Source organism: Plectropomus leopardus, chromosome 8 (genome assembly GCF_026936395.1).
Source record: "Plectropomus leopardus strain MGB_pleo_1.0 chromosome 8, ASM2693639v1, whole genome shotgun sequence".
Lineage (NCBI taxonomy): Eukaryota > Metazoa > Chordata > Actinopteri > Perciformes > Serranidae > Plectropomus > Plectropomus leopardus.
The window spans coordinates 22137255-22159990 of NC_142183.1; the positions used below are offsets into that span (position 1 = coordinate 22137255).

General features: G+C 42.4%; 1 protein-coding gene across 2 annotated transcripts in view; it reads left to right on the plus strand.

Annotated features, from left to right (window-relative positions):
* The window catches only part of LOC121948507 (ras-GEF domain-containing family member 1C-like), a 68439-nt gene that overhangs the window by 29957 nt on the left and 15746 nt on the right, over positions 1-22736 (plus strand). Inside the window, exon 1 of one of the 2 annotated variants that reach the window (XM_042493911.2) lies at positions 12798-13261. The exons of the other annotated variant lie outside the window; for it this stretch is intronic. The gene's annotated coding sequence lies outside the window, so the exon portion shown is untranslated. Of the gene's footprint in view, positions 1-12797; positions 13262-22736 lie in introns of those variants that run through there. 2 annotated transcript variants of the gene reach the window in all.

Here is a 22736-nt window from a genome sequence, read left to right on the forward strand (position 1 = left end):
GTAAGTGAAAACTTAGTTGGTAATAAATGTTATTCTGATTTTGAAGGGATAGGGTAGGATATGATTGGATCAGATAAGATAGAATAAGACAGGATGGGATTGGATCAGAAAAGTATGGGTAGGATAGGATCAGATTTGAGAGAATCAGATCAGAATGGATAGGATCTGATAGGATAGGATGGGATGAGTTGGGATAAGATCGGAACCCACAGCATAAGATAAGATGTGGACCCAGTTGTTAAAAAAAAAAGATCTGGATCACAGTGATCTGGATTTGGTAATGTCATGTTTTGCTATCCAGGATCAGGCAATCTCACTTTTGTGCATTTTTTAATACAAATTGAATCACCCTAATTCAAGTGCAAACTTCATTACTAAATCCGGATAACCACATCACAATATAGGTTACTACTTAGCAACAGGCAAAATGGCCAGTGTGGGGTCACTTTTGGTGTTTCTAACCCAGAAAACATCATGTAGGTGTAATGAATATTAAGTAAGAAATGAATGATTATTTTATAAGCACAAAACCCTAAATACTTAAAGTCTTGTTTAACCATTAGAGGCCACTGTAATATGTAAACAAATCAAGTGTGAAATATAGACAAATGTATCAATATTTGACACAGTTAAACATTTGATTGCATTTTGTTCCTGAAATCCACCTTGAATTCACCCTTCAGCTGGGATCGGGATAATCCAAATTTTTTGGGGGGATCAAGGGTATCCCAATCCTACAAAGAAGTTCTGAATAACACATACTGAAGGTTTGATCTAGATCAAAACCAAGAATGGATTAGATGATCTAAATTGATAGAACAATTTTTAGAACAACCCATTTTTAAGATTTAATCCAGTTTTATAGCCAAATCCGATAAAAATACTTCCGAACAACTGGGCCATAGGATCAGACCGGATTGGAAAGGATAGGGTTTTACTGGATAGAAAAGATACCTGAAACAGAGATAGCAGGTTTGCTGATTTAACACAGGTTCACACATGCACATGTGAGAGTTTGAATATACCAGCTTGTTTGAAACAGCACATAGACGGTCTAGATATGAGTCATTCTTCACACCTGGTTTAGTATGATAAATGCCCAAATTCTTTCAGGAGCGATCCAGGACGTGTAATCATTAGTAGTGAAGACACTAAAACAGATTATCAGACACCATAATCGACTCATGCTGGATGATGATCATGATGTCAGTGCCTCCATAGGGAAACTGGCTGAGGGATGATGTCATGGGCTCAGCGCTAATCATGTCCAAGGCTCCACATTGATGTCTGGAAGCCTGATTGGATTGGCGACAAGCACAATGGATGATGTCATCCATCTCACTTGGCATTGGCCCAATTGTGCCATGGGCACTGCCTGTGTGAGTGATGAACTGTGCTCATAGCAACACTGTTAGAGCTGATGCCTAGTGACAAAGAGAAAGCCCAACTGAGAAAAGAAAGCGGAGAGCTAAACAAAAAGCGAGTCACTTTAGCGGGAGAAGTAGCTGCCTGCAGGCTGTTTTTTGACCTGTTCTGTTTGGTTTTGAATCAAAGACCCGTACCTTTGATAGTGCAGGCAGCCAGAGCACTGTGCTTAAGCGGCCTGCATGGCAGAGCGGAGGAACATTATGATTGTGAATCACGGACAGGCCCTCACAGGCACTGGCCTGCTTTTTATATCAGCTAACGCGCCAGCCAGAGAATAGAGTGCAAGATTGGTGTTGAGCAGAGTGTGATTGACTACCAGACACCGTCCACAGTTAGAAATATAAACGAAGACTCACTGTGCACTGTTTGTCTGTATCGCTTTCATTTGTCATGGGAAGTGTAGGATTGACTGAGTCTCACCTGCCCCCCCCCTCGCCCCCTCGCTCCCCAATCTGAGGTGACATAGATGGAGACGGAGTGTTTCGGTAGAGAAAACCCATCTGTCACCCTGGCAACGGGAGAGGTGGGAGGGGTATTATCCAGCGGAGACACAGCACAAGCCTGTCAATCACGCCGCTTCCTGGAGCCTCTGGTTGTAAAGTGAGAGGATAGAGAGGATCAATAAGACAGTAAGGACAGACAGGAGGAAAAATGTATAGAGAGAAAATGTGCACATAAGAGAGCTACAACAGTGAGTGATAGCTGGGTAAAAGTTTACTCATGTACTGTTTGCCCACTGTTAATTCAGATGCAGTTGGACTGTTGCTCAGTGTATCACATGAAAAGTTGCGTTACTCTCAAAGGCGTTCGTTCAGTGCCTTTCGATGACATGCTTGTCGATCCATCATTTCAAAACTGAGCAGTGTCAAGGTTATAGACAGAAATAGCTTCACTGTTCCTTTCAAGCAATATTTTCAAAAACTGGTCATAGGTTCCTGGATAAATAGTATTCAGAACAAAACTTTTTTTGTTCTGAATACTATTTAAAACATTTCAGCAGTGCCTGTCACGATTACTACCTTTCTTCCAGAAATAATTGTGATAAATGACATTATTGTGATTTTAACACCATTTTGTGCCACTAATATAATGATAAATAGTAAGGTAATGCAAGTATAGCCTTTCAAAAGACAAGGACCTTTTTATTTGACCATAGGTAACAGCAAAACGTGTCTCAGCATACATATTACACTTGAACCTTTTTTGTGCTGCATCCAAGGCTGATTTGATTTAATTTCACTTTGTTGTCAGAAATTTGTCTTGCATCCCAGGACATCAATTGTTTCATATAAATACAAAGATAAAAAACATTAAAATAGTCAGGAAAACCCTGTGGTTTATTCTGGCATCATTTTGGCTAAAATTTGGATGTAAACACAAAGGCGAAATTGTACGATCTATAGACATGACCTTGATCGTTTTTGCTGACCTCGATAAGCCGATACTTTAATTTTCGTGACAGGCACAGTTGCCAGCAAATCAATTTTGAGCCTTAAGTGAATTTACCTCCCAAAATTTAGCATTTCAAGTTACATAGATGAAAAGCACTTTGAACCGAGTTTAAACTGGACCAATACATTGCTTGTGGTTATTGCAATAAATTGAAGATATTGAACAAAAAATAGTAATAACATTTTAGCAAGATAAAGTTTCAGTCAGAAAAGATGTGGATAAAGGCAGTGGTCTGAGGGCAGAACCAGAGAGACAAAAAGAAAGAAAGTAAGATGAATACACAAGAAGAAAAAGTGTTATGAGGCAGTTCAGTACGCTGAAGAAAGAAGAAGGCCAGAGGCAATCAGTAATAGCCATTCAATATGAAATAAAAAGAGTTCAGCACTCTCGATGCATTCTGTATCCTTCTGGCTATCTTTTAAGTATCCATGCTGAAAAGGTTTTATTGCAGAATGAGTGACAGGGGACACAGAGAAGAAAGAGAGAAAACATCGTTCACCTCATACTGAGATTCAGGTATACATGTGTGATCCATGTTAAATGGCTTTTAGACTGTAGGTCCTCTTTTACAGACCTTTATTAAGTATTAGAAATGCAGCAGTGACTGCACCACAACACCTTCATGCCCTTAACGTCCATAAGACATTCACTGACTCCACAATGAGCCTCCACTCATGAAACACTCATAAATAACTGCAGCTGTCAAGGACAGAAGACAAAACTAACTGTGCAAGAGTCATGAGAAACAATGGGCCTCATTCACCTATATAAAAAATAGCATTTTTTTCTAAAGTTTCTTCTAGAGAAGGATCCTAAGAAAATTCTGCATCAGATTTCTGATGTGGTCTTACAGGAAAACTTTTTTATAATTTGTATATCAGTCAGTGATGCTATGTTTCCTTGCATATGTTAGGAAAACTGTTTCTCACATGCCTTAATGGGAGCAGCAAACGTTGATTTATTGAACTGTAAAACTTTATCAAAACATCCTGTTACAAACTCTCTCATAACTTGTGCAGTATAATCCAAGTCTCATTTTTCCAGTCATATTCTAAGTACTTCCAAAATCACGCATTTATACTAAAAAAAATCTTAGTATTGGAGTTTGGCTTTGAAGAGAGGATAGATGTTTTTCACTTTCGGTTAAGTCTTAAACATAGCATAAAACACATAACGTTACAAACATTAGGAAAACTTCTGTGGGAAGTGAATGCTAATCAAACAGTTATATTTAGTAGCATCAGTGGTGTACATAAAATCATGCACACACAAAAAATGCATGGGATGCTAATACTCGTACAGTGAATGCTGTTTTTGGAGAGGGGTGCACAACTGAAGTTTCGAAAAAAAAGAAAAAAAAAGGTTCAATCTCAAATCTTAGTGCCAAAACAAAAATTTACCAAACACAGAGCAGAGATGCTGAACGCTGAAGGGGGGCGGGCTTTTCCTTGTAAAACTCTGCAAATACTTGCAGATCTATGTGGTCTCCTCATCTGCATCATCTTGCAGCAGCAGTAAACATTGGGCCTATAATAGCATGATCAGTCACTCATTATTACATGGCGTTTTTTTCTAAAATAGCCTACCATAATGTTTTTTTGTAAAATCTTTCAAGTAACTATTAAAAAACATTATTGTAATTTAAATCCTGTAGTATTATTACAACTGTAGAATTGAAGAAAACACAATACACAATAAAAATTACTTTGCACAAACATGTCACCACCTAAATGCATGAGTTTAGATTCTGCTCTTACCTCAGGACAAATCCCAAACTAGAAAACACTGGTCAATGTCGGAATATCATAAAACTGTCAGTGGGTTTTAAGAAGAAATTTCTTCTTAAGAACAATAAATGAGGCCCAATGTTGTTGGGTTTTTTCATACAGATCCAAGTGTACAATATAAATAAATCTTCTAGTGGCAGTTAAGCTTTATCATTCAGCCTTTATCTCCTGTCAGTGCTCTTAATTATTCTGCGTGCACATCATTCAAGTTAATGTAATTACACTTGAAATTACAAAGTACTTAAAGTAATCAGTATATAACAAATGAGTGTGTCAGGCAACTCTGAATAGTCTTATTTGATATCAACCTGTAATTTCTAGTGATGAACGACTTCCTCTGAGATGTGCGCTTTGTACAGCGTGTGCGCTCCGAAGCCTTGGGAGATACATGATGTCAGGACCAGAGCTGTCAACATGGATTCCTGGAGCTTCACCAGTGAGTGACCCAGTATGAACCAATCAGTCCCATATCCTCTCTCTCCGACTCAGTATCAACATAAGACATGACGCATGTCAGAAACTGTCAGGCACAACCATGTCAGAGCAGCTAGAGTAAAACACACCCGTGCCCTGAAATCATTGTATGCACAAGAAAACAACAGAAAAGATTCACGAGGCTGTTTGACAAACAAGAGTACACATCTTCTCCCTTTAGTCCTGCTAAATATTGCAGCTGGCATGGATTTCAGTGCTGGTAATGCATCTGTGTCTTTGATGAGGAGGAAAGACATCGACTGAAACATCAAATAATTCTTCTCTTTCCTGAAAACAGCAGAGATACATCACAAAGATTCCTCCGCTTGAATGGGTTTGATATAAGAGAATTTCTCCAATATTGAAAATATTTTGATAGAACTTTATTAATTGTTTTCCTAATCTAAGCTTTTTTGAGGGTTGAAGAGAACAAATCTGAAACCCCATGTCCTCGAGCGGAGAGCACATTTCCCTCCGTGTGCTCATGTAATCCCCTGAACCCTGCCGATCCCAGAACCACAGGGAGAGTGTCAGAGGCCGGTAGCCCATCAATGGAGCTCCGTCCTGGGCAGGCTAAACACAGACAGACCCCTTCACCATGTGAGTCCTGCAGCAAACAGAGGGATTATGATCCCTGCTTGAAAGCGCAGCATGTGATTGACGTCCCGGCATACAATGCACATGACAATAACGTCTTAAATCACATCTTCCCCTTTGACTGAATAGCCGGGATAAGTGCTGTGTGGGAGGATGAGCCTGTGAATAGATGCTTGTCATCACAGTCTCCTCCGGTTGTTAATGACAGGTGGCAGGATGCAGATGAGGAGAGAAGACTCAGAATGATAAAGCTTTCTCCTGCACTCCCCCAACACACACATACACAAAAGGTTAAAGAGGGCTCGCTGAATCACCAAGACCTCTTCTAACACAGTCAATTGTAAAAGCAATTACAATCAGTTTTCGTCTTCTTCCTCTTTAGGCCCTTTGCCACTGAACAAAAAACAAACTAACACACAAATATCTGGCTTTTGTATTTAATGGGAAAGGTTACAATTGGGATTCAATCCCGTGACAAATGACTCTGCAGTAGTCACAAGTATTTATCGGTTCCACCTCCGACTGGTTTCGATCAGCAGTAATGGAAATACGACACATGGGTGGACTCGCTAATTTGAGCCCCTTTTTAATGCGATGCAATGACAGGGTGCCACAAAATACCATCTGCCTGTGTCCAGCCAGCACTCGAACATCATTTAAATTAAAGGCCTAGAACATACAGCCCACATGAGCAGTGTGTAAGTGTCGCAGAACCTGTTACTTTTGGGGGGGTTCTGTTAACAAATTAGAGCAGCCACCCTGTCTGGCTGAGCAGTGCTGGTCAGGTGCGTCTCAGCTGCTTGTCAGCTGTGGCACATCTTAAGAAATGACGGCTTGCCTTTTTGTCAGTGTGCTGTGCATGGTTGTCAGCAGAAATAGACCGTGAAATGCTGTTTTGATAACTATATTGACTCTTTACCACCTTTTTTTTTACAGTTTCAATGTCTTTATCTGTCATGGAGATGAGGAAATACAAATTTATAAACGCTACCAGTGTGAACACCGTGAGCGTGCAGCAAGTTGCAGTTCAGGGAGGTTTCATTCAGTGTACGCAGTCAGTGTGTTCCAGGCGTAAGTTGACATTGAGTTTGAAAGAGAGACTGAATAAGTGAGATATGAAAAGGAAGTAACCACCACAAGATTTTCCCTGGCCTCCATGCTGCTTTCTGTTTACCAATCCTTTTTTCTGGCCCGTCTGTGACATATGAAAAAATAAGAATAAAAAAACGAAAGGCATACTCATCTACTGCAGACTGCAGTAAACAGCTCTGGTCTACAAAGTGAAAAGAGCCTAACATCTATTTCTAACATTTTTTTTGAACATTTAAAAAACCTGCATACACATGCTTCTCTTGGTAAAAAAGGGGTATTTCTCTTAGTCTCATCACATCTGTTGCAAACACTGAGAAATGCACATAGTCATTTTAACTGCAGTGCAATGATTGTGCACATTGCCTGTTGCACAGAAATGAAAAAAGGCTAAAACTACCACTTGCCTGGGAAAAAACTGACAATCCTCTGATGTTCTTCCTGTACTACAAATATGGGACAGCTCTCTTTGAGCTTCCACACATTTTAGGTACCGGTAGCTTTTATCTCAGAACTCTTCACTGTCAATGAGTCAATATGGACGCAGACAAAAAGACGCGATGCCCCAGAAACCAAATATAACCTAGATTTAGAAACTACCTGATGGGGAGAAAGTTTGGTATGTCAAGTTTTGACATTTAGAAACTAGATTTGCTTGTAACTGTGTTCTTGATATCTATCTAAACACTTGATCACAGGGCGGGCTATGAGATTTCCGCTTGAGCTCTATAAAAGGTTCAGCTCTAAATTCAGTTTCTAAACGGGGATGTCTGAGAATCGTTCTCAGTTATTTTGTTTGTCTAAAGTTCCCCTTGTATATCAACATAATCAAGCACACTCATTTTAAGGAAACAGCTGATCCTCCAACCTCCTCCTCATCATATGTTTCCCCTCCAATTTTAAAAACAAAATCTATGCCCTTGGTGGTACGTATAGCTTTAGTAAAAGTAATACTCTATATATCAAAAATTTGGAGGATTTTGTCATTTTTTCAGTCTTTCCAAAAACACAAGCAAAACATACACACTTGTGTCATCAACTCCATGTCGCATTGTCCTGACCCTCTTTGTCTTAGCCTGGAACACAGTATGATGGCTCCTGCTGTCAGTCTCTTAGGTCTTGTTATTGTGTCTGTTCAGTCCTCGCCACTCTCCAAATTTGCCTGCCAGAGGGGGGCCTACGGCAGGGAGTGTCAGACAACCCTCCCTTCCCTCCTCAACCCCCTCAAAAGAGCATTTTTTTTTTTTTGACACCTCGTTCTGTTTATCCCCCTCTTCTGAAAGGGGGTACACAGGACGGGTGGCGTACAGACTGAGCCATTCGCCCGAGGAGACAGAAAGGCGCCTGGGGAAAATAGGACTGATTGGCCAGGGCGGCGGACTAGACTGGGATCTGGCACCAACAACACTTTGGCCAGCTTGCGCTCTTCACAAGTAGCAGTGGACCAACAAATGACAGACAGCAAAGGTCTCTCAACTCTTATAGAAGCAAAGCCTCCAGGAATCTGTCCTGTGAAGTCTTTGCGCTTCCTATTCATGCTTTTCAATGTAGCTATCTCTCTCCTGAATGCTTCTTCTCTTTTCTCTCTTTCCTCCCACTCATCCTCTGGCAGCTCGTCGTCAGTCTGTCCTGTTGTGAACAGGGGAAGTTTTGCTGAACAGTCTCTACCAGAACATCCTCATGTTACATCACAGGCCCACTTCCTTGAATGTTACAACTATTTTTTTCCACATACAGCACGATTAGCAGGGTCTAACTGCACAGTGCCATGTATTTGTAGCATCAAACTGAAAACCTACTTTGTTTAGTAGAACTTACAGCCCCTTACAAGTGATATATATTTGTAAGAGATGCAAAATTGATGGTTTGGTTGGTTTTAGCTGGTCAAAGACGGTCTTAGATGGTCCTGATCCAGTTCTTGCTGGTCTTTGATGGCTTACTGGGTGGGCCACCAGCCGGACTTGCTGGTGTGACCAGCCTATCAAGCTGCGCACATGTATCTTTATGCATATCCCGTGACAGTAGACTTAAACAATTTATGCCCTTTGCTTTTCATACTTCCCTATCATGACACTGTTATTTCTCCATACTCACGGGCATTTATTTGGTTTTCAACTTTACAGGAACTACTATAAATAAACCAGCCAGAGTGACAATCACAAGCTGGTATGACCATCTCCATCACAAATTATGCCAAAAAAACCCCATACCTTAGCCTGGTCGAACAAGCAAGTCAGTCAGTTTAGCCATTTTAAGCTAGTCAAGCTGTTTTTTTCATCAAGCAAGATATGACCGTAGACGAAGAAGAAGACATTTACAAAATGGCAGAATAGAGCTTATCAGTAATATAGTGAAAAGAATTCATTGTCCACATGTCGCAATGTATTTAATGGCCTCACTGACCACCGATGCTGCCACCATTAGAAGATACATTATTACAACCTCTTCCACTGTAGCCTCGTTTGTCGTCTGAAAACTTTTGACTCTGCCCTCTAGTGGCATCTAGTGCATGGGAATTTGAGGGCAGTGATAATTACATGTTTGAAATGGATGTATCTATTTTTGTAGGTAAGGGGAGTTTAAATGAGTCTTAAGCGTTACTGAAGTTGTTTCTAAAATGGCTTTATCACTGTGCTAATACGGTTGGAAAGATGCAGTTTCTGTGAGGACTATATTTGTGAACACATTTTCAACTATTCTGGCTGATGGGCCTTGATTTGATCTGTAAGTGTCAAGTTTATTAACAGCACTTCCCTGGGATGTTGTTCCCTTGTGCAGGGACCAAGCAACAGTTTTTGATAAAGGCGCAATGTGGGTGTTGCATACTGCATGCAAATGATTTTGATAAAAGACACAGAGAGGGGAAAATAGCAAACAAACTTTGAGACATTGTAAGTGTGAAAGCTGCAATCAGCATCCGTCACTGATACTGTTGCAACACCTTCAGTGAATAATGCGAGCCAGCGAGGGGAGAGTGGGGAGCAGAGGCGATGTGAAACATTTGAATGTGCCTCTGTCTGCTTCCTCTGCTATTCTAGAAAAGCTGTTTGGAAACTATAACAAGAGCCCTTCTCACATGTGCAAGGGCACCACAATGCTCTGTTGTGTAATCATTAGTTGAGGCTTCAGTTCAAGTGACTACACACAAATACACACACACACACACACACACACACACACACACACACACACACACACACACACACACATACACACACACACACACACACACAAGGGGAACTAACCTAAGAGGCAGGCGAAGTTTAGAGAGGCAGAGTAAGTGAGTGAATGTCTGAAACTGCAGCACACATCCTCATAATCAAACTTACATCAGCAGCTCAAACATACATCAAGTTTTTCACGTGCCTCCTCATATGTAGGCTGAATCATTATTGTGTACCTGAAATAGTCACGTCTGTTCACATGGTCACAAAAAAAAAACAGATTTTAAAAACTCAATAGCAATGTCTCTTTCCAGAAATTATGGTTACTCAAGGTAATCCATACACCTAGTTGTGAGCAGGTTAATGTGAGAGCTATTTTCTCTCTGCCAAACTACACTCGCCAACTATATCAGGCACAGAAGGAAGCGCGCGTCTATTGCTAGCTCACCCAGCACCACTGAGCTCGATAACGTTACAGCTCAGTCGAAGCGGTTAATGTTTACATCTCGCACTGTCACGAGCATGAGCCTCTCGTAGATGCACGCTTCCTTCTGCACAGTGTAAAGAAGTCACACATCTGTGCAGATGTTGTCTCCAACACTGTGCAACTCACACCAAGACTTTCTAGATTAATAAATATCATCACATACGTAAAGAGGAAAAATTATATCAATATATTTGACTCTGGGGTGAACTGTCCCTTTAATGATTGGTTTTAGGATGGGGTAAGACATTTGGCATTTGAAGGTTTATTATATTTTGTATCTTTTTTTGTCAGTTTGGCAATCATGTCTAGCAATTATGATAACATTGTTTGCACCAAATTAGCTTGTGAGATCTGGGATCTATAAAAAAAAATTGAACAGGGCAAGAAACAAATAGATGTTCATACACATGTTAAACAAAGCCCCGGACACACCGGGGGATAACTCTGACCACTCTCTGTAACAGCACCCTCGGCATCTGCTTCACTGCCCATGTAGGCTCTATGTATGTATACATGTGAGACAGAGTATTTCATCTCTGTCCTCTGCTGCAATGTCAGACCCATCCTCTCCCTCACCCTGCGGGCCCAGCAGCAGGCATCAAAGCTCCAGGGACAGCAGCTCACACAGCCTCTTATGGCCCGACAAGGACCTTTACCACTCTGCATCCCATCCACTTAATTATTTCTCTTTCACCCCCCCCACTCCCTCTCTTTCGCTACAACACTTCGCTTCAAATTAATTACCCCCCTAACTTACATTTCAACCTTGCAAAAAAAAAAAAACATGACAGTAGCAGCCAAGGTAACACCAGGCAATAGCCCACTGCCTTAACCCATTATACAGGCTTCTCATGTCCACTCAGGGGGGAGGTTTTGCACATTCCCTTGTTGTTTGAATTAGGCGAATGGTAATAATTAACTGTGGTTTTAATGGAAATACAGCCCAGATCTTAATGTCAGAGTCCCATTTCCATATTCAGAGTCGGCCCTTTCATTGAGGGGTCACGGTTAGCGAGTGTCACTCAGGATGGAGGAGGATTACAAATGAAAAGAGTGCCCATTGTTTCTTGTAATGCGCCCACGACTGTTTAGATAACCTCTCCGGTCTGGAGCTTGTGTATAATGGGATGACTCATTAGCAGACCAAAGAACAATTTTGAATAATAAATTAACATTCCTGTTTAGCCTCTTATATGTGCTTTGAAATCACAGACCCACTGGTGAACATATGGTATGCTTTTTCACAACCACAGTGACTAAAACAGCCCAGTACATGTAACTACATCACACAGAAATGAAACTGTCTAATTGTCTTTAAAATAGTAAGTAGTGAAATGGTCAGTCAGGTATAACAGGGATACAAGCTGTGGTCCTGTGAAATGAAAGAGAGAGAGAGAGCAAGCGTGTGTTTGTGTGTGTGTGTTTGTGTGTGTGTGTGTGTGTGTGTGTGCGCGCGCGCGCGCTTGTGTTTTGAGAGAGAGAGAGAGAGACTCATCCACTGTTTGCTTGCTTGCCCAAGGCAGCATTAAACCAGAGATACAGTAAACTACCGGAAATCAATTTCCCTTCAAAATAAAATCTATAGGCCAATATTAAACATAATGCCGATAATGCCAATTTCAGCACCGACAGTGATTACAGATCTAATGAGAAACAGCGATTTAAGTTTGTTCCAGGAACCAGAAGCCTAAAGCAGATTGTATGTGTCGTAAGTGGATTGCTTCCAAATCTGTTTGGGCTAATGTGTTACAAAACTATAGTTTTGAATGAAATATTTATGTTTGGCAGTCACAAAGCGCTATGAACATGAATTTAATTCCTTTTCATTTATTTTATGAATAAGCACAAGACACATTAATCAATATTTTTGTAAACGTGCCATTGGCACGTTGGCTATTTTTAACTGTAATTCCTACATTAACCATGTTTAATGTGTGAGATGCAATGATGGAAAAGTGTTTATTTTGTCGACGGGGGCCTGAGGCTCAGTTTTGCCTTGGGGCCAATCAGGCCGAAGGACACTGATTTCATTTGAGGGCACATAATGAAACGGGGGTGAGGGGTCTTCCGCCAGAAAATTGACAATCAATTTCCAGCATTCGCATGAGTTTCATGCACAAATATGTGCATCAATTTATAGTGTTCAATTTTGTTAAAAAAAAAAAAATCCCCATCTACTTCCATGTTTGTGTTGCTCATGCACATGCTCAAAATACTAAGGGGGCGTGTCCCCTGCAACTCCCCGGAGTCTACACCTATGATCAGCCCTTCTTGGCGTGCTTCCGCCACCCATAAAAGAAACTGCAACTCCTGTTCGTCCACGAGTGTCTTATTTTGAAAACCACATAGCGGAAGTGTAGTTGTTGTACTTGCTTGACGTGCGTGTGAGTAGTTTCCTCTCCTCTCCTCCGTCTTGTCACTTGCACTGAGGACGTGTAGATGTGCTGTGCGGTCCGCCGTGTCTCCGTGGCGCAGGACAGGACTGTCGCCACGCCTTCAGGGACGCACTTTTTCACGGCGACAGCTCTCCGTCTCTGTCCGTTCTTCACCGGTGGAAACCTTCCCAGAGTCGGAACATTTTTAAGCTCCTATCAACAGACATTTCATCCACTAACGCCAAGCAGACTGTAGCCTACCTCTGTGGAGTCCGGCTCTACTTCTCCCACTGATGTCAGCTGAGCAGGCTGTTTTCTAATTAATTTGGGAATATCTGGAGCGGCAGTTTGATTGAATTGACGTCGGATACAAGTCGGAGCAAAGATGGGGATCAAAGTGTAGTGCTGGTGAGTAGCGAATCAAAGCAAGATTACCACACTACTATCATATTAGCATATTGAAATTGCGCTCACGCCCACAGCCGGTGCGCGTGCCTGTGTGTGTTTGTGTGTATGCAGTCTTCGCTGTGTTGAATGTGTGAGCGTGCGAGCTGATCCAGCGCTGTATAATCAGCATTACCACGCTTACGTCCAATTTACCGTGGAGAACACTGTCGTCACGGTGCGAACTTTAGCCTCCCAGCAACAGTGGTGACATCATGATCCCTTATCGTGTTTGAAACGCCGTAGCTGCTGCTTGCATCACTTTACTACGATGTAGGCATCGGAGTCTGTGGCGTGAGTCAGCGGTGTGCAGGTCTGTGTAAAGGGCGTGTGAGGGGACCCAGCTCATTTTGGGAGCTGTAGTCACTGCGTCTCCTGCCTCTGACACATTTACAGGAGGGGATGTTGGCTATGTAGGCAGGTGACGTTTTAGCAGTCGATGGATGGCATTGAAAACAATAACAGTAGCCACTGATAAGTCAAATGTCACACGCTGTACTGTTGTGGGCTGGTTAACTGAATACATGGTGCAAAGCTTATCTCGTGTATTTATTACCGTGGGAGAAAAGGCTTTGTGCAAACTCACTTCTGATTTGGCTCTATCACTCTCTGCATATTAAATGTAAGTGCAGAGTATTGCTATTCTTCCTAAAGGTAGGACAGAGTGAACAGGTGCGGCACTGTTGACATTTTCACTTCACTGAAAAAAAATCTGCATCATCCACTAAAACATCCAAGAGGTGGTAAGCAGCCTTTTTTTTCCATCCAAAGGCGATGCAGCAGCTTGCACAGCTTACCAATACAAACCAAAAGGATTTGTTATCTGTCTCTTGCAGCTTACTGCAAGGTGCATGAAAGTAAGACCGGCTCCGTCAGAAACCAGTTGGGTGGGGAGGAATTCTAGCTGTTGATATTACCAGTTGAGGCACTTCTGCTCCCACACCCTCAGCTCTCTTCCACTCCTCAGTGCAGGCTGCACCTCCCAGCCCCACAGGAACGAAGCACTGGAGTGGGGCATCGCATTTCGTGTCCGTGCTGTTTTAGTATGGAGCTCCAAAATGCAGCAGCTCCTCTCAAATCTGTCTTAACACATGCTCTGCTTTATTTCCTCCACCCCATCTGTTTAGGATGCAACCCTGGGAACTGGGTATTTGCTCACCTTCACTGGCCGTATGCTTCTGTATGCCCAGAAGGGTGAAAAACATTTTTTTTGTTCTGTGTCACGCTTGCTGAATGAGAGCTTCCTTTGTGAAAGGACAAAATAGTAAATCGATGCTTTGATTCTCTCCAGTCTTGCATGAGATAATCACTGAATTATTTGAATCCTGTGCCATCATCAGCACCCTTTGACTTTGTCCTCCAGTGATCAAGACCCCTTTCTCCCGTCTCCTCTTCAGGTTGCATCTATTCATTTGTACTTGTCTGTGCTGTTCCCATAATGCCTCGCTGCTTAGTGATAAGGTTTTGAATTGAAATGACAGCTTGCTCTAACAGTAACAGTAGACTGGGGTTGCACGGGCATGATTCATCCGATTTAGGGGTCTGTCAAAAGTCTGCAGGTACAGACACAGACTCCAGCACATGTTCCCTCCAATTCAGGCCAAGTCTGCAGAGAATAACAGGTGTGCTGTTAATGAGGGCATCGCTCGGTCCGACGTGAGATTGAGAGAGGCAAGTTCCCAGAGAGTGAGGCCAGTCACAGTGAGTGGGTGTTTGTGGGGAGAGAGAGAGAGAGCAGGGTCTGTCTGGGGCAGGTCGACAGGGAGGTAAACACACTAGCTGTTAGTCTGGTAGCAATGACAGCTTTATTACTACCACAAGGTTTATGGCTGTGTGAGTGTGTATGGGGGGCAGGGGCTTCTGTGTGTGCGTGTGTTCAGAGGAATCATAGATCACACGCTATTCTACTTTACGGACATGACACAATACCACTACTGCCTTGTGGCGGAGCAGTCAAAACAGGAATCCACTACAAAATCCTACTGGCAATTCTGCTGCTTGTGCATTTGGAATTTTGGTTTATTAAGTGACTGTTAAACACACAGGGAGCAAGCTTTTTTGTTTTAATTATTATTATTATTTTTTATTAAATGATCAGTCACTTGTCCAGCCTGGGATAGAATTGAAACCCATCCCCCACCCTGCTGTGCTAGATGGATGTGTGAATGATCACTCAGTCTTTTGTTCTTCCTTTTTTTTTGCTGAAGCCAAGACATTTTTTCGATTTAGAGAAGGTCTCTTGGGGAAAGTACAAAACAATAAAGAAAGCAAATCGTGAATAGTAAAAAATAGATCATTGTAGACTGGAAGCTCCTCTTTTTGTACATTTTTTTTCTATTTAAGGATCACCTCAGTGTTCCTGTTAAATGGGGGAAATTCCAAAATTAACAACTCTTCACCAGTGCGTCTGGTTTGTCATATATACATTAGATTTTTTTTTCTCCACCTTCCATAAACAGCTCCTCAGCTCAGCAGGAGCTCAATTGAAAAAGGGACAGAACATCGTGATGGCCTGTGTACCTGACAGGCCTTGGGACGTCCTTCGGCTATGCAGCAGCAGCTTTGCCACTGACACGGGATGATGAGAGTGATCCCGCTGACAGGTCGAGGCTGACAGGGTTCACATGCGGAAGCACTCTGTCACAGCCGGCTGCTCTATCACGGAGCGAGAGAGAGAGAGAAAGAGAGGGGGTGGGGGGGTTTGGGGGTAAGGGATTTTGATGGAATGAAAGAGAGAAGAGGGGGTGTCAAAGTAGGGACTCAACAGGCATCTAATTACCTCCCAACAGGAGCTTTGACTCCATGGAAACGCTCTGTGCTCTCCAGTGCTGGTCGCAGCAGCCTCCACATGGCTTGCATGCTGTCATATGGTCAGCTATTGATGCCCTGTCTTATGGATTGGCTGCGTCAAAGAAGCAATACAACATGATTAGATCCCTGGTGTGTTCCATAAACCACCAGAGTAAGCATATAGATTTCTCTAAAAGATATAGGCTCTAAGTAATGAAATTTTTGAACCACCGCGTGATGAGTATGTTTTATTAGATGTTAGTTGGCTAATCAGGCTCCAGCACACCAGAGAATCAGTTTTGTGATTAAAATGGTGCTTTTTACCAGAATTTTATTTAAGCTCCGTTATTGTGTTTAGACAAAATGTAACACTTGATTAGTTTGGCTGCAGTTGTATAAATAAAAATGATTTGTATTCTTCAAAGACTGACCTTTGGTAGCTTACTATGGAGAAATGTTTTGAATAAGTGGGTCCCTGTTGTGTTCATATTCTCCACACACGTGGGGACGCACAACTGTCACAGACATTCCTGCAATTGATTTTTCGCTGCTGTGCTAATCAACAGTTGGTGGCAGAAACATGCAGAGAAGCATCACAATTTGCCCATGGGCAGATGATGAGACAACGGGCCCCTGGGCACAGATATGCAAAGGGGCCCACAACCTCTTCTATGTAGGAGCAAGAAGACACACAGACTTTGTGGGGGTTTTGTGTCTCTTTGTGGCTGTTTAATGTCTTTTTTTTTCATTTTGTGTCTCTGGGGTAATTTTGTATCTCTTTGAGGTTACTTTGTCTCATTTAGGTAATTTTATGTCTTTTTTTCTTTCTTTTGTGTCTGAGATCATTTCATGTCAAGTTCATTTTGTGTCTCTCTGGGTTACTTTTGTGTCTTTTGGGGGGGGGTTTGTGTTTCTTTGAAGTAAATTGTCTGCCTGAAGTAATATTGTGTCTATTTGAGGTAATTTTGTATGCCTTTGAGGTAACTTTGTGTCGCTTTGTAGTCATTTTGTGTCTCCTTGTATTTGTTTTGTGTCTATTTGTGGTCATTCTGCCTGCTTGTGTAGTAATTCTGTGTCTCCTTGCAGTTCCTTTGCATCTGTTAGTGGTCTTTCTGAGTCTCTTCCTCGTTGTTATTTGAGTGACATTTTGCAAGAGAAGGCCATGGGGCCCCCTGACACTTTGTGCCCCTGGGCCTGTGCCCAGTAGGCCAATCCAAGAATGCGCCAACAAAAGCAAAGAAGAACAACACTAGCTCGTAAATGTAATACATTAAATTGTATATTATACAATTTAGCATTTAAAATTAAATTTCAAATTACTGTTGCGGATTTTTATAAGGAAGGAAATACATTCAACAGGTTTGTTAGACGTCAGTGTGTTTTGGTGATAGTGAATGTAAAAATAACTCTACACTATTGATGTGAAATAATTTTGATAATGGTACTGAAACTCATTATCAGCACTCATAATTTAAATACCTAGTCCTGTTTGGTAGACATAAAGTTTTAAATTGTTTATGGACGTACATATAAATGGAGGGTTGAAGTCAGGTTGGAAACACAACTGACTTGGGAAACCTGACCCTGATGCATACAGTTGATCTGACCTCTAATAAGCTATGTTAAAGATATTTTAGAAATAGGGAAATTTTATTAGTAAAATCCCTTTCTTGATATCAATAACACCATCAGGCCCACTGGGCAGTCCCCTTGATAATCCATTAACACCAGGCTGCTGTGTTGGCATACTGTTGATGTTACTGATGGAACCACTCATCACAGACAGTCCACACAGGAAAGTGAGAATGCATCATGAAAATATATTATAGCGTGTAATTGAACCATGTCCTAGCATATCTCAGTGAGTGAGTGTTATTCAAGAAAGCTTTAAAGACACAAAAATGAGATATCAAGATTTGAAATCAACATGAGACAACTAGTTGTGGATTAATGAAGCGTGTATTCTGACCTCTATCTGTCTGTAATCATATCAGAATACATGAGGCATGAGTTCTGAACAGACCAGACCGTGCAATCTCCCAACACTAATTAGTACGCTTCAACATCATACATCAGCAGTGACACGCCGCATGGCCTCTGCCCGTGCTGGTTGTAATGAGCAGATAGATGTAGTTTAACAGGAAAAGAGACAGCCGTGATGAAATTAGTAACGTCTGGTTATTACATTTGCATCCGTGTTGCCGTCTCGCTCATTAGTTTGCGGCAGTTTATTGTGCAGGTTTGATTGAGAGTAAAACAATGCTGAGTGGGTGTTTGAATGATGTTGAATGTTTTAAAATAGTGCATAAAGGACTATTCAAGGTGGCTGCACTCGTGCATTGTTTCATTCATGCTTTTTTTCTGAATGCTCTCAATCATGCTACTCTGTTCCCTCTTTCCGTTTTCTTCCATTCACTCGTTGAGCTGGTAATTCCTCATAAGTGGCACTTGAGGCAAAATTATGCCTGTTTAGGACAGAAACAAAATCACTCTTGTCCGATTCCCCTCAAAGGAGCATTGCATCAAGGGAGGTTGTAAATTGGAATATTATGAATAATACATGACTGTTTTTTAAAGCATTATGACCATTGTGAATGACAGATTTAGGGCACTCGAGGCTCAGGCACATGCTACTTGCCCACTAAGAGCCAATCTGTGCTCAACTTTAATTATCTCTAAGTAACATGATAGATTGCCCGGACCCATCACATGTCACAGACCTTCAATTCATTTTAGTACATCACTTCCATCCACTCCGAGCAGGGGAAAGAGATTCAGAACTGTATTTTTCACACATGTGAAGTGGTTTAAAAGAGAAGTCAGTGGATGATGGTGCTCAGCACTTTAGAGTTGGCCTCAAAAGCACAGACCTTCTCTCAGGCTGATGGGTTCTTGTAATGCTGATCTCAATTCCATTTAAATATACACATTAGCCAGGTAGTAGTTCAACTTTAGGGATTAAAAGTGTGCAGTTTCTCATGCAACTTACATTTCGCCTTATCTTTTCGTCAGAATGTGAGAAACACTGAGCTACAGCCACACCTCTTGGAGAACAGTAGGACAGATGGTTGTATTCACAGTGAAGGAATGACTTCACTTGGACTTAGATTCGCTCTCTCAGCCCTTTTGCAAACACATACACTCGAGTGCAACCACGCGCACAAACCCAAACGCATACACAACTGCGTCTAAACTCGCTCAGGAATGAGGATGGCTGCGCACGTGCACAGGGTGTGTTCGCGGAGGAGAATTCCCAGTGAGCTTTGCATTGAGATTGATGGAGCTGGTGGTTGTGGAACAGGTGCCAGGATATCAGTGTGACCCTGCTCAGACACTACAGGGGAATTCCAATAAAAGGGATTTGGGACGTGTGTCCCTGTTGAGCCCTGCTGAGTGTGATTCCCAACCTCTGTCGGGCTCGTACCACAGAGAGAGGCCGGGGAATGGGTGGGGAGCTGGAATGCCTTGACGGTAACTCAATCCTGTGTTTGGCTGCTGTGTGGGTGTAAGTGTGCATGCATGTGTTTTTTTCAAGACACAATGAACTCATTTGTTTTCAGCTCCACTCCCTTCCCAAACACACATACACACACACCATCGACCAACAGTAGTGCACTGGTTTGATTTTGTTGCAACGCGTGTGCGGTGACATATGTGCGGTATTTTGCGCTCTCTCTGTTGTCAGCGGTGCCAGGCGGCCACCGTGCAGCTCGGCAGCCAGATTGGCTCGGCCCTTGCACCTCGGCATTCAGTCTGGACGCCAATACACGTTTGGGCTCCTGTTGAGACTCGGGATGATGGTAGGGGCAGAGGGCCAAAGAGCTCCCATGCCAGCAGCTCCCACTGGGAGAGCAGGCTGCTGCAGGGCCATCTGTACAGGCGTCCTGACTGGGCTCATTGGAAAGTAGGGCGTGGAGAGGGAGATAAAGGAGGAGGGGAGGAATGGAGGGGGACATGTGGAAGGGGAGTGAGAGGGTGGATGACAAAGAGGTGTTTACTTTCTTTCAAGCCGCCGCCATCATGAGAATACTCCATTATTTCTGTAGCTCATCATTTCAGCTTTCAAAGAACATTGTGGAAAATTTAGGCCAGCGCTGAAATACTCTAGGCACACAAAACAGTGTCAGGACCAAAAATACGCAAGGATCTGCTTTTTAGAGCGTAGTCTCGAAATAGATAAACTGTGGAAACTGTAATGTGCGAAAGGAGTGAACATGTGGATCCTAAATTAGAAAGGTAGTGTGAGAAGATGTAAATCAGTTGGTGAGGAAGGAGCAGGGGAGTCATATGATGGAGTCGGCAAAGGAAAAGAGGAGTTCAGTGAGTCTTGCAGGAAGAGAATTTAACATTCACAGAGCCTAGACTGTCTGCACATCACCCTGAGGGGGAATATCACCCTCTCACCTCCTCTGCAGCCCACCTTTCTCTCCTATCTTTGCCATCTTATTCCTATTCTCATCCCCGAGCGAGGTAGTGGGATGCAGCTTTTACCTCAGTCGTTTTTACCTCCCTTTAACTGTGATCTCTGAAGCCAGGAAGCAGCCACAGAAACAAAACGAAACGTTGCTGCAGTACCCATGCCGGATATTTGTTGTGCTTGCCTCTGATGATGTGCTGCTCCTCTAAGAATAGCATTGCATCATGTCTTGGTTTCACTCTTGCTCTGTGGTGTTTCGCAGTATTGATATGCCATATCCTTTGTGTGAAAACAAATGGTTTAGATCAATTAGATATAAGCAGTTCTGACTCAGGAACGTGAGAAACTACTCAATACTACAAAATAAAGCAAAGAATGGACATTTTTGATGTTTCCTGGAAAGCAACAGGACAAAACTCCACTTTATATATTTGATATATTTGATGATTGATGTTTTCACCCAGACAAAAAAAAAATCAAGCACTGTATCAGTTTAACAGGGTCTTCTAGTGCAGGCCGACATTTAATTGATTGTTTATCAGCTGTTCTGTCAAGGACATGAGGCACTAGTTTAACCTTGAGGAATAATGCAACTCGGCAAAAGATATATATGTTGTTTATGGGTGAAATAATTTAGATAAACTTGGGGGTCTGAAAATATAAAACTCTGCTAAGATTTTTTTCTATAACATTAGCATTTCATACTAATGAGTTAAATTAGCACAAGCCTTCGGCATTTTACATTGTATAATTTAGCCTAACAGCTAGCAGACTTTTCCTCTACTCATATAAAGACAGCAACAATAGCAACGTTTGACAAAGATAACATTACACTCCTCAAATCCTAGAAACGCCCCATCATACATCTGACCTGTGAGGGGCTGCTGTGACTGGCCCCTGGCCACATTTTGCAAGAGCTGCCCCTGGGCAAATCAATTCGACTATCCCTAATTTAGAATATCCCTGCTAATGTAAAAAGCACGCAGGTCTGGGATTTGGATCTGTGTGCAAGTACCTTGTCCTTAACTTTGTTATTGGGTGATGATGAACTGACATGACCAGCAGTGCCAATGAATCAAAGACAACAGTGGCGGCCTTAATGCATCTTTTCAAGTCTTTTGCTTTAAGATATTTAAAGAAAATGTCCCTAACAGCAGACCGAGCCTTTTATGTTACAACAACGACCCCCAAGACTTTTAATCCATAAACCCCCACCAAGGAGCCTTAACTCTTCACCTTTGACCCCTGACTCCTCAATGATAGAGGTCAGACTGCGGTTTGATTTTTCCTGAATAAGCCTCTTCAGTCTTAATGGAGAGCCGTCTGATTGTCCTCATCCATTAAATCCTTTGAGGCAGATCAGATTTGTCAACAACTGTGTCACCATTCTCAACAAGTGTATATACACACACACACACACACACACACACACACACACACACACACACACACACACACACACAGACGTAGGTGTGAGTAATACAATTTATGTGGTGAAACAGGTTTCACAGAGACCAAGACAGAAATGGCAACTAGAAAACAGAGATTAACAAAGTTGTGAAGCAATTTGACAGCTTCAAGCAGCTTGGTCGTGTCAGGAATGCTGTTGTTTCATCAACACACACACACACACACACACACACACACACACACACACACACACACACTCACACACACACTCACACAGAGCTTGACAGTCAAGGGTGCTGATAAAGATTGTGTGTCTCCAGACAGTGCCATTCTGTTAATCATGATAGAACAAAGCAGGCGGATCCCCTGATGTCAACGATAACAGGCTGACAGAATCACAAGCACGCTGCGAGGACCCTGAACAATGACACTCCCCCAGCTGTCTAGACAGAGTGCAGGGCTGCCGTTGGCTGGCTGCAGGAGATCTCAGGGGGGATTAGAGCACACACCACTACACTCACCTGTTCTTAGCCGCTTGTTTCTCAATGTGTTTGTTCATGCAGTGTTGATGCAATGTGACAGGCACAGAGGGAGCTTGGCTGTATCATGAGGTACGGAAACAAGTTATACATAGAGTACAGCTGTGGATGACTTCTTGGTCACATTTTCAGAAAACGTGGCGTAAGCGATATGGTTGTGAAATAGCATGAGAAGTTAGAAAAAGTGGTATTTCACGATGCTCTCTTGGTTAGTCACAAGACTCGTTGGGTTCATTTGTCGGTCCTGGGAACAATGCTCGAGTTCACAACAAGTGATGAATTA